This window comes from Astatotilapia calliptera, chromosome 13, assembly GCF_964374335.1.
Source record: "Astatotilapia calliptera chromosome 13, fAstCal68.1, whole genome shotgun sequence".
NCBI lineage: Eukaryota > Metazoa > Chordata > Actinopteri > Cichliformes > Cichlidae > Astatotilapia > Astatotilapia calliptera.
The window spans coordinates 10,963,273-10,975,335 of NC_137434.1; the positions used below are offsets into that span (position 1 = coordinate 10,963,273).

At 39.7% G+C, this 12,063-nt stretch overlaps 1 protein-coding gene across 1 annotated transcript in view; it reads left to right on the plus strand.

Moving 5' to 3' along the window:
* Nucleotides 1-12,063, plus strand: part of macrod2 (mono-ADP ribosylhydrolase 2) — a 399,684-nt gene that overhangs the window by 261,095 nt on the left and 126,526 nt on the right. The gene's annotated exons all lie outside the window — the stretch shown is intronic.

Sequence of the window (12,063 nt, forward strand, 5' to 3'; positions counted from 1 at the left end):
GGCTGGATGGGTCCTTGTTACAGCTTCTTCAGTGAAGGTACCTGAAAAAGGCACAGATAAGAGCGTGCTCTCACAGATGGAGTCGTAATGGGGCCATATTCACTCCACTGACTCACGTGTCTTGGAAAAATAGGACCGCCGTAGTCATTCTTCTGTCATTTCTACAAGGTCATACTCTGAACAAGCAAGCAATTGTACTATTGATATTGTGGTGGGTGGACATGGTGATTTAGCGGTTAGCTGCATTCTCTCCTTGTGGAAAGACACATCTTAACCACCAATTTTTGTCTTTTTGTTTTTGTAAATGATGTTGCCTGTGCTGCACTGGCTTCTTCAGACTGTTGTCATTTCTTGAGAAAAATAGTAAGGCATTGAAAATTGCTACGAAATCAGCAGCGACTGCTGCAGATTCTCTCTCTCCTACTATACGGAGAAAATGCATGAAGTGTTTCCCCTTTCTTGTGTTACGGCGTTGTTAATCAAAATTAGATAATTCGCAGAATCGAACGCCACGTAGCTGTAGTAGTAATCTCGAAGAAAAACGCGTTGTACGTTGAACTGATTAGCCGCATTCAATCCCTCAGGCCCACATTACTCAAGCAGCTGGTTCACTAGTGAAGGAGATAGTTTGTTGTGATTAGTCTCGTAATTAAACCGCAAAGGCTATGAATACATGAGTAATGAGTGGCACCCTGTATGTGAAAGGAGTTGATAAGTAGGCTGTCTCTGTAGTGGAGCTTTTGACAGAGAGGAAGCTAAACCGGGAAATAAGAAAAGTGCTGACCGCTCTATTATGACTCAAAGGTAGCTCCCAAAGGTCACTGCCCACCAGTTTCCTTTTTGTTCAAGCTTACCTGTGTTGTTTTCTTGCCTTTTCCCATCTTTTTTTCCTTTTAATGTTACTGTGGAAAGGACAGGCTTCATAAAAAAGCATGTTCTTGTGTTAGTATTTGTTTTGTAGCCTTCTTCTCCAGCTGTTTTAACTCATACGTAATAAGTGAAATGAATCTTTCAGAACCTGGAGAAATTTTAAAACACCTCTTCACATGTTCATGAAGACAGGCCTGAGTAAAGCCCCGGGGACAGAGCAGCCTTGTGAGTGTCAGCATGTTAGCCATGTCTGGCACTTTTTTTTTGATATGTAAGAACAGGATTTTCAAAGGGCTTGTGGCATTATCATATTACTTTGAACTAAAAAAATAAGAAAGAGGAAGAGGGAAAAAAATAAAAGGTGGGGGGGGGGGGGGGGTCATACTTAGGTCTGCATTTGTCAAGTTCATCATTCATTTGAAAAAAGGAAAAAGGCAAAAGGCTCTGATTAGCAAAAATATTTATTTGCTTGAGGCTGAGATATGCAAAACAAACAACAACTCAGTTTTAAGAAGTTTTTAGAAGCAAAAACTGACAAAGTCAAAAGCACATTAAAGACCGCAGAAACTATTGGATCGTTTCAGCTCCATTTACTTTACTTTTTTTTTTATATCTATGAGCAGGACAAATCTGCCGGCTCATCTTAGTTGTTTCACACTGCTTAGATACACACTCTAGCCTGGCTAAATAGTACTTTTTTAAAGGTTTGTGACACTAAATGTGTGCGAATGATTCCAATTCTTGCACAGAGATTTAATAATATTTATTTATTTTAATTAGATTTGTTTTTCATTTGCATTTCTACTGAATTTTAACCATTTAAAAGTTGTGTTGCTTTCCAGCTCTTGGGCATTTGTTTGAGTTATTGCTCTGCACTTTACACTGATAGCTGTGGGGAAAGGAGACATCAGGCAAAACCTCTTAATGACTAAAATAAAAATAGTGTGATTGTTCATCGTCTCTATCTCTATTGGTGAAATACAGCGAAGCCATTCACAATAATATTTATACCCATTTCCTAAGCCTTACTTACTAAACATAAATTTGAATATGCCTTTGTAATTACTGTCATTAGGATAATTTGGAAAGCGTGTGGCACATGTTGCTGGAACGAGAGCACGCGTAATCTCTCCACCCGCTGTTTTTTTCTCCGTCAAATCCACGTTGAGTGAACATATCTTAATTAAAATCGTCGGTAATAGCATTTTTGAAGGCCACATCACTTTCACTCTTCCTGCAGCTGTGCTTCCACAAATACATGTGTGTATGTGGAAATCTACTGCCATTTAAAGATTCATGAAGCCCAACTCAAGGACCTGTTGGTACAGACCCCCAGCAGAATTACGATGCACCGCCCGAGCGATTGGGTTGCCCTAATCAAAGTAGAAATGGGATATCGCCGAATTCAGGTAACAAGATCACAGTGTAATGTTGCAGTGCGGAGATGAAAGGCTGCACTGTGGCTGTGTGCGCTTTGTTTTTGTACATTTAATTCAAAACAAACAAAGAAGCTTTACAAGCAGGTTGCCTTTAAAGCTCTGTCTTCGCAGGGCACCTTGCTGCAAGAAAAAGCACCAAGAGAGTAATAAATATTGTAGATCCCTGCTGCATGGGTCTGTACAGATGACATCTTTTTCTCTGGAATTCAAATATCTGCAGTCTACCCGTAGTTTACCGGCCCCGTCAGATTCATCAACCGCATCCCTCAAAGGTGTGTCTGAGGGGCTCCGCGTCGTAGCGGAAAATCAAAAAATATGTGGTTGATGTGACCCGGCAGGGCTGCTTCTTACAAACTGCATTATCACTTCATGTTGGATCGAGGCTTCATCAGCCCCTTTACACAAACCGAGGCCTGTAAAAGCAGAGATGATGTATCTGATGCTGAATTTTCTCAACCAAAGCTCCAGTTATACTCTTATTCTCACACATGCAGGCATGTAGGCAACATATATGCGCTGTTGCTTTAAATATTCTTAATGAAACATCCAGATTCCCTCCTTACGGTGCAGTGAAATCAAAGTTGTTGTGATGTCATAAATGGCTGTCATGTAATGAGGATTGTAGTTTCTGTATCAGTCATTAAGGTGGCAAACATAAGTAAACAGTGCGCTTTGTGTGTTGTGATTTTGTTATGTTGTTTTACACAGGGGCGTAATTTCCAGGGGGGTTAGGGGGGTTATGACCCCCCCCCCCCCCCCCCCATCAGACCCAGCCAATATTATCTTGCATAAATAGGCTGTTGGTTTTCTTTGCTCATTTCAGTTATTACCAGCAAAATAGTTGCATGTTTAATAATCTGGGAATTTACCCAGATTTATTTATTTACTTAGAGAGAGAGATCTTGACCCCCCCCCAATGTTCAGCACAAAGTTACGCCCATGGTTTTACAGAAATGTGTTCACACTGTATACATGAAGTTTTTTTGTTTGAGCTTGTGAATTGTGGCCGTACTGTTTGTTTTTTCAGCCAGTCTTGCCTCACACGTGGCAAAAATACACTCTTTTTCACATTTTATTCAAAAATGTTTTGCAAAGGGGGAAAAGGAGCGTGCAACAAGCTGTCGAGAGCAGTGTCACCTGGTAGCTCATTCAGGCTTAGGGGAATATTATAGTAAGCCCAAAGCAATGAAACAGCTGGCAGTGCTGCTCGGTGACTTTCTCCCTCCGTTTTTACTCTGGGCCCATCGTCCCTGTAGACACTACCAGGGCCATTCTTACAGCATGTGTAGAGCAAAACAATCATTGCACTCCCACTGTCCTTCAGTGTGGAGCCAGTGCATACTCACTCAGTCATGCACACACACACAGACACACACACCTCACCTTCTTTTCAGTACAGTAAAGCAGTAAAAAAAAAAGTGTGCCAGCGGGCTGAGAGTTGGCTTTCAATTAGAGTGGTCTTTGCTTTTACTCAGAGAGCTTCTTGACATTTGAAAGCAGCGCGGACTGAATTGTACTGTATTTTATGCTGGCGTGGATGTGTGTCGGTGCCGCATGTGCGTGACTCCAGAAGGATGACACATTTCTTTGTGAATTGTTATGATTGACAAGCGCTGATCGGTGCATCATAAAAATGCCACCTAAAATGTGGAAAAAGTAGAGATGGAGCCTCAGTGTCTCACGCAGACAAACCTAAAGACACACAAGATAATGAAATGAATGTATAGCTCACTTTATGCATAAAATATATCAGTAAAATGTTAGCTTAGCGTGTTTAATACTTTTTGTCACAATCATTGGAAAACATTGGTGTGATATTGCATGTGTGTATGATGGTCTGTCATCATCCTTTTGTAACTGCTCCCCCTCTTGCTCTTTACCCCCTTAGCCTATTTAAGTGTGACAGAACCTCAGTGACACTCACAATGGGAAAGCTCTTTGAAAGCCAAGTGTATGAATAATCACTAAGACACCCCTAATCCATTTTTAAAGAAGGGAATATTAATGCACTAACAACTGTATCTGCTCAGTATGCGTCAGATGATTCCAGGTCTGCAAAAAGCCCCCTCTTTCATACTGGAGCTTCAGCAAGCATTAGGGGATCGCTCTGCACTCTGTCACCATGACAACACCAGTTCCATGTCCGAGTGGGTGTACACACTTCATTTAGTAATCCTTAGCGAGCAACGTGGGACAGCTGTGTGCATGCTGAGAGGGTTTAGGCTAGCAATCATGCCAAAATACACTTAATTTCTGGAAATGTGGTCACTCTTGTGGGTATTATGGAATTAGAGTTTGAGTGGCAATGCCTGGCAACTACTGTATACATTACAGTTTTACTGGAAGGAAATTCGATCTTTATCTGAACAGGTACTCTCTTACTGCCATGGCTATTTGCCTCAGCGCTACAGTATGTTAAGAGGAGAAATACAAATACAATCACTTGATTAATGTTGAATTCTATTAACATTGAGCCGTCACAGAGGCACACTCGCCGGTCTTACTGTAAGTGGCAAGAGCTCCGTTGTGTGTTTCTACCTCAACACATGTGCACTGTGTGTACACACAGAGTGCTAGAGTTTATGTCTAAATTCAAACAAAAAAACACGTCGTTCACTCTGTTTTTTAAAGCTATGTAGTGGGTGGAGCTTCGCCTGCAAAACCCCCATGGTACACTCACACAGTGGATTAGGCTGGCTTGCTGACAGCGAGTTACTTTGAGAGACTGTGGAATAGGAAGTGTGAGATGCTACCTGCTTTTTTTTTTTTTTTTTTCATGGGACATTGAGCACATTGAAAAGAGCCTCATGACTGACAAAAGATGGATGAATCCTCTCTGCTCACAGTGACTGGCACGTACTTGCTATCATGTGGAAGCAGTGTTTAATTAATACAAGCATGAAAGAGCTGGAAAGAAAGTTGGAGTATCATTGCTTCGTTCTGATTGGTTTGCCAAGACCATGAAATTATAGAGCATTTGTGTAGTGTATGTTATCACAATAATACTGGGATTATTAGTATTATCTCCTATTAATGTTACAATTACTAATAAGTCATGTAATCAACAATTAAAGTAAGTGGGCTTTTTAAATGGCAAGTTTATTCAGAACAAATAAATAGAATAAAGCACATAAACAAGATACCTAGCTCCTTATATAAGAATAAAGAAAAAAGCTAAACATTATGAACAGATATGTCCACACTGATGTGACTTCTTGTGTTTTTTCATCAACCAGTAAAAAGGAAATGACCCGCTTTGATAGATTTGTCAAAGAGCGACAGATGCTAACAGATTTCTACCCCATGAAATCACTGCTGAACCTCCCTTTCAACAACTTCCTTGCTCTGTTTAGGTTTTTTGGTGGGAAATTTAAAAAAGAGAAAAATCAATGTTAATGGCAGACAGACGACATATTGCAGTTGACTGTTTCTTTACTTTATTGATCATTTTTTCTTCAATTCACCCTGAAGTATTTCTGTAAAGTTTTCACTGTCTTATAAAAGGAGACTTCCAGTTGACGCACAATACAGCTTTATTTGTGATAAATGTTGTCATAATAATAATAGATTGCATTTATATAGCGCTTTTCGGGACCCCTCAAAGCGCTTTATAATTCCACTATTCATTTACTCTCACATTTACACACTGGTGAAGGCAGCTACAGTTGTAGCCACAGCTGCCCTGGGGCAGGCTGACAGAGGCAAGGTTGCCATATTGCGCCATCGGCCCCTCTGGCCATCACCAGTAGGTGGTAGGTGAAGTGTCTTGTCCAAGGACACAACGACCGACACTGTCCGAGCCGGGGCTCGAACCGGCAACCTTCCAATTACAAGGCGAACTCCCAACTCTTGAGCCACGATCGCCCGACATATTTGTAAGAAATATATAAATCAATACATTTAAATGACATAGCAATGATACTGTTATCTGCCCTAATGGAGAACAGTTAGTGAGTGAGCTACCTCTGACTTGAATTGAAGACAGCTTAGCCAGTGCAGTGAAATCATGAGTACCACACATAAAACACAGTCACTAGTTTTAGGCATCAGTCATAAACTTTATAGAGACACTTAATTCTATTAGCAAGGATCATACAAACTAATAAGACTACAATTCACTCTCCATATAACATATGACTTAGCACATAAAAATAGCGACTGCAGTTTTGGCTGAATTTCCTAATGGACTGTAAGTCATTATGTGCTTTGTTGATTCTTAAGTGTGGAAGATAATTGCCAACAGGCAAAGTGGTTTGATTACTGTCTTTTGCTTGTGGATCATAATAGAGCTGCACCCCTGTTTAAAGACTTCAGGAAGCTGCAACATGTAAACAAAATGCATCGATTTGCAAGTGATTAAACCCCGTGTTTAACTACGAAATGAACAAAGACAACACAATCCCAGTGTTTACAGGGGTTTTATGTTCTTTGTGGAAAAATATGCTCGTTTTGTATTTGACTCCAGCAACATGCGTCAACAAAGCCGGGACAGTTTAGGCACGTTTACCACTGTGTTGCATCACGCTTTCTTTTAACAGCATCCTGTAATTGTCTGGGAATTTAGGGGGCAAACTGCACTCATTTTTTAATGTGATTTTTTTCAATAGCCTTGCATGATTCAGCATTTCAGCTGCTCAACAGTTCACATCCTCCTTTGTCATATGTGCCGTTTCTCGGTACACCGAGTGTTTTCAGCAGGTGACAAGTCTGGACTACAAGCTCTTACTACTAGTGAGCCATGCTGTTTCTGCTGTGTAACTGTCTTGCTGAAACATGTAACTGATCCCTGAAATCTCAAACAGCATGGCCGTTCAGTAGTAGTTGTCAACCCCACACTTGCATACATAGATTTTCTTGAATTCCTCTATTGTGGGCACATATGATGATCCCCAACTTCATACAATTTTATGTTGAAGAAAAATGATCCTGAAAATGTTAACTGTGTCTTTCAGAGCAGCAAAGCTCTGCATATCTTTAGTTCTCTATTACTCAGCATCTCTTTGATGCTCATTTTATACCCAATCCTGTTTAACCTAGTGGTGGGATTTTCTACCAGCAGTTTATCCTGCTCATTCTAAAACAGCAAACAATAACTTATTAGTCATAAGTTTTCATCTTTTCTTTGTACAATTTTAATAAAATATAAAGTGTAAATGATCTTTTGGAAATAATGGGCTATATATAAGACTGCTATGTCCTTGTGCAGTGTCAGGATGACGCACGCAGGTTTGCATCTCCCGTTCTGTTGCCAAGAATCAGATTACTCAGAAGAAGAAGAAGCCATGCTACAGTAAATGTGTTCAAATGTTTTTTAGCCTTTTGGAACAGTTATTATCTGGGATGGTACGTGGCATATAAAAATGAAAGATTGATTAGGCTGTGGAGTGCTGGTCGCTCTCTGAAATAACATGGTACTTCACTTCTAAATGAAGTCTAGATTTTTCAAAAGATTTTGTAGTTGCTAAGAAAGTGGCGTCTTTGAAGTGAGCATGTCCCCTTGGTAGTTATTCCTGAGCTCTGGGAGAGCCGAGGAGCGCTTTAGTGGGCTTGTCTAACATGTTCTTACACATTCGCTACATTTGGTGTGTTCGGGGGTCATTTTGTGTCCAGTCGTTCTCCGATAACAGAAATATCTCACCACAAGGGATGTCTTCATCTCAGGATTTATTTTTTTTAATTCTTTTATGTTTTTGCCCCTGATCTGAGGATCTCAAATAGCTGAATTCTATGAACACTATCAATAATGCCAATACTGAGTCGACGTTTCGAGTTGCCATGTGTAACGCAGACGCACTATGCACAGAGTGCAATTCACCGGAATATGTGAAAGTACATCTGACATTTGAAGGTCTGCATGAACTAAATATAGACTGCATTACATTTACCTTCTTATGGTTTCCTATAGATTTGTGTAGTGCACTATTATCTATAATACATGATGGCCTAGAAGAGGAGAGAACAGAATGTGGACGCAGCGAGCTTTTATATGGACAGGTAACAAATTACAGAGGGGAAAGACAAAAAAGCAACAACATTGTCTTAACTGGGACATCACATGGTACAAGAACAGTAGCGTGTCTCTGCGAGTGCGCTTTGGGGGCAGAAACACCTTTCTTCTAATTCTTGGTCTTTTAAGGATGATAGTGGAGAGCGCTGTCTGACCAAATCCTCCCTTGGGTGTTCAACTGGACTGAGAGATGGCAACTGTGACGGCTGTTTTGTGATATAAAATACTTCACATCAGTTTCTTATCAAACCATTCAGTGACTCCCCCCACACCTTATAGATAAGGGCACTGTCATCCTGCCAACAGCACAGTCATTTTCTAAATTCATGATCATTTTGGTTGAAACGAGGATCATTTTCAGTCTGTCGGATGGCTAGTTTGTGTCTAGTGCATAAACATTTAACAGCATCTTCACCTTTATACTTGCTGCGGTGTTCCCTGGAGTCTTTTGCTGTTGAATGAACATACGCATCTCCCTTGCAAAGGAAAATGGGAATCACAGGACAATTTCTCAGGTTATTCAGGCAGAAATTATTATTATTTTATCCAATAATGCATTTTTGTTGTAATTTTCAGTGTCGATTGGGCTTTAACGACAACAAAAAGACCAGCAGCAACTTTTTATTTTTTCTTAAGTAGAACTTTTCTTTTTCTACTCTATTGGCTTGCTGTGCGTTTTCCCATTTCACTTCTGTTTTTTATTGACTGCTAAGAACTGACTGGGGGGAAATGTATGATAATTGTGCCACATCTGCAGTACAACAAGCAACATAATGTGACATGTTTCCTTAATTTATAGTGGAGGACTTACCAGTTTCAGCAATCAAGACACCCACTTAGAATTAATGGTTAGGCATTTTGGAGTAAACCTGCCCACACTGAGTAATCATAATAGACAAGATAAACATCAAGTAAATTGTTTATGCTTGAGGAAAAACAACAAAAAATAATATAACCCAGTATTATCATCACAGAACAACAGATCAGATCTTGAGGTCCGGTTGTGGTATTTAATGCTGTCCAGCGACCGCAGGTTTAACGCATAAATATTCTTTGAGTCTCACGGGAAAAGGAACAAACCTTGGGATTGCTTTTGTTTTTCTTTGAGGAGTCTGTAGTCTCATGGGGAGAGAGTACGAAGTTTGAATGGCAGTCATCAATCTTTGCTGGTGCAATCATGTCACTGACGTTATAGCCCCGAGCAACCATCAAGACCAAGATGAACAAATCCAGTCGATCAAAAATTTGCCAAAAAGAAAAAAAAGAATCTTTGCTGAAAATGGAAGCTGAAGGCAAAAGCGTGTGCATGGGTTTTGTTGTTGTATGAGTGAGAAAGCTAAAGAAGACATCTGTGAAATTTCTAAAGACTTTCTGTATGCTCATAGATTAAACTCTGCTGGCTTGTCTAGTATAAAGAAAGCAACCTTTAAATGTGCTTCATGAAAACATTTAACTCTGTTTTCCATGCTTGTTATGGTAAAATGGCCTGTATTTGTATATCTCCACAATTAAGCCCAACCGGCGCAAGACAATCACCAGAAATCTTTTCAGCCCTGTAAAGATAGAAATTTATTTGCCTCTTGAAGAAAGGCAGCACTGAGAGAATGGTCTACATGTGTCAGTATTCTTACAAAGGGGAAAAAGGAAAAACACTGATGTGTTTGTAAGCTAATGGGTGCAGTTGATGATAAAAGCTGAGGGTTTTACCAGGAGAGAAAAGGCAAAATGATGAAGAATGTTAATAATGACCCGTCAGAGCTTTTCAAGCTCTTATTGCGAAGAGCATCTGTGTGCAATTTAGGTTGTTGGAAAAACATCATTCAAAAGCATTAGAAAAATAACTTTTTATGCTAAGAGAGACTTCTGTCTTTTAAGCAAGGTTAAGCTGTCCATAGCTAAAACACCATACTAACAAGGTTATATTTGTTTTTGTTGTTGACATAGTTCTTTTGTACGTCAGCGAGTCTGTGCAGAAGGATTGACTTCACACCCCCACTGTGCACTCAAAAGCCTTTAAAAAAGTATGATGTTGAGTCACGAGCCTATATTTTTAGTGATATTAGCTTGACGGAGTTTATCACCTTGTTGCAAATACTTGGATTTAATTCTTGGATTTCCTTGAATTTAAAGAAATACTGGGTTTTCCTTTGAATGGAGCATTCCGGTCGTTATAAATCGGGGGTAGAAAGGTCATTTGTGTTGAAGTTTACTGAGACGGTGAAGTAGCTGCCAGAGTCTCTCTGAGCTCTACCGTAACAAACTGTCCTTCCTGTAATAACCCTCCTTAGTCACAAAGGGAAACATGTCTTTCACCTTACAGAAACACAGTTGTATAAATATTTATTTGATGTGGAAGAGTTGAGGATACAAGTGGAGGCATCCATACTGATGAAATAAGAACTGCTTAAATTTTCATGAATTCACCAGTAGTCTGGTTTTTGGCGCTTGCCCACACTATAATTGGCATGTGGCCGTTCTTGTAGTGAACTTCATGAATTATGCACGAAAAACAACTTACCACGTGTCCCATTATAACCACATTGTGCTATGCAATTTTCAGTCTGCAATTCTGGAAAAAGGGAATAGTTCAGACAGTTCTATTCTCATTACAACACAACCTCGGTTTAGCATTGGGATCAACCTGGCCCCTTGTTTCGGACCTCTCCCAAAAACTAAATATTACCCCTTAAGCAACATTAGAAAACTCTTCTTGATGATAAAGGTCCCTGCTTTTTATTATCATGAAGTATTAATGATTGTCACACTAAAATGTGTAATAGCTACTCTTTGCTTTCATCTCAACAAATTGTGACTTGAAAGTCGTGTTGTGGGCGGTGTGACTGATATGCTGCACTTTCCGTCTGGGGTTCATATCCTTTCTGGTATTTTCTGACATATTCTACTCGTTAGCCGCTGTTTACTTTCTTTTAGTTCAGTCTTTTTTCTTCAGTATTTAGTAAAAAAATAGGAGTTTGGGTTACAGTAAACCAGTGGTTCTCAAACTTGTGTGGTGTAGGCTGTGAACTTTTTCCCTGGCTTCTGCAGTGGCCCGTGCCAGAAAAATGTCTGAGAACCACTGCTGTAGATCTTTTCACAACCATAACCACACCTTTAGGGGGGAAAACCAAAACGTTTTCCTTTATGCTAACTTGCCAGGGTGATGACTCCCATCCCATGAATATGCCCCATAAATATATGCATGTCATAACTTTACAACCTTCTGTTGTAAAAATGCTCCTTTATGAGCTGTGGTTTAACAATGTGCTTTGAGAGTGAACCAAGAATCAAATTTTATCCAAAAATTATTTATGGCAGAGTAGATTAGGAATGTAGCTGATATTTATTCAGCAGGAAAATGAGGCTGAGTGTTTCATATCAAATAATTGAGGTCGCATGTAAGAAAACATAAGAAAACGCTGGCTGCACTGCGATTTATTTGCAAGTTCTTACATGAACCAGCTCTGGGTAAGTCCTTCGAGAGGGTTTAATATTTTAGTAATGAGAATTTGCTGCATTAAATTACAAATCCAAGGGTCAGAAATGATCTATATTTAATTTGCTTAAAAATGAAGATTTACTGGCCCGCACTGCTGGATATAGTGAAATATTAGTACTGTCTGGGTTTGAATAAACAGAAGAATGGCATCATGACTTTTGGTGAGTCATCATGTATATAATCATTTTTGTTGCAGACTTTTGTTTTTTGCATAAATTATTTTTCTTCGTAGTTAGTCTTTGTGATCTACC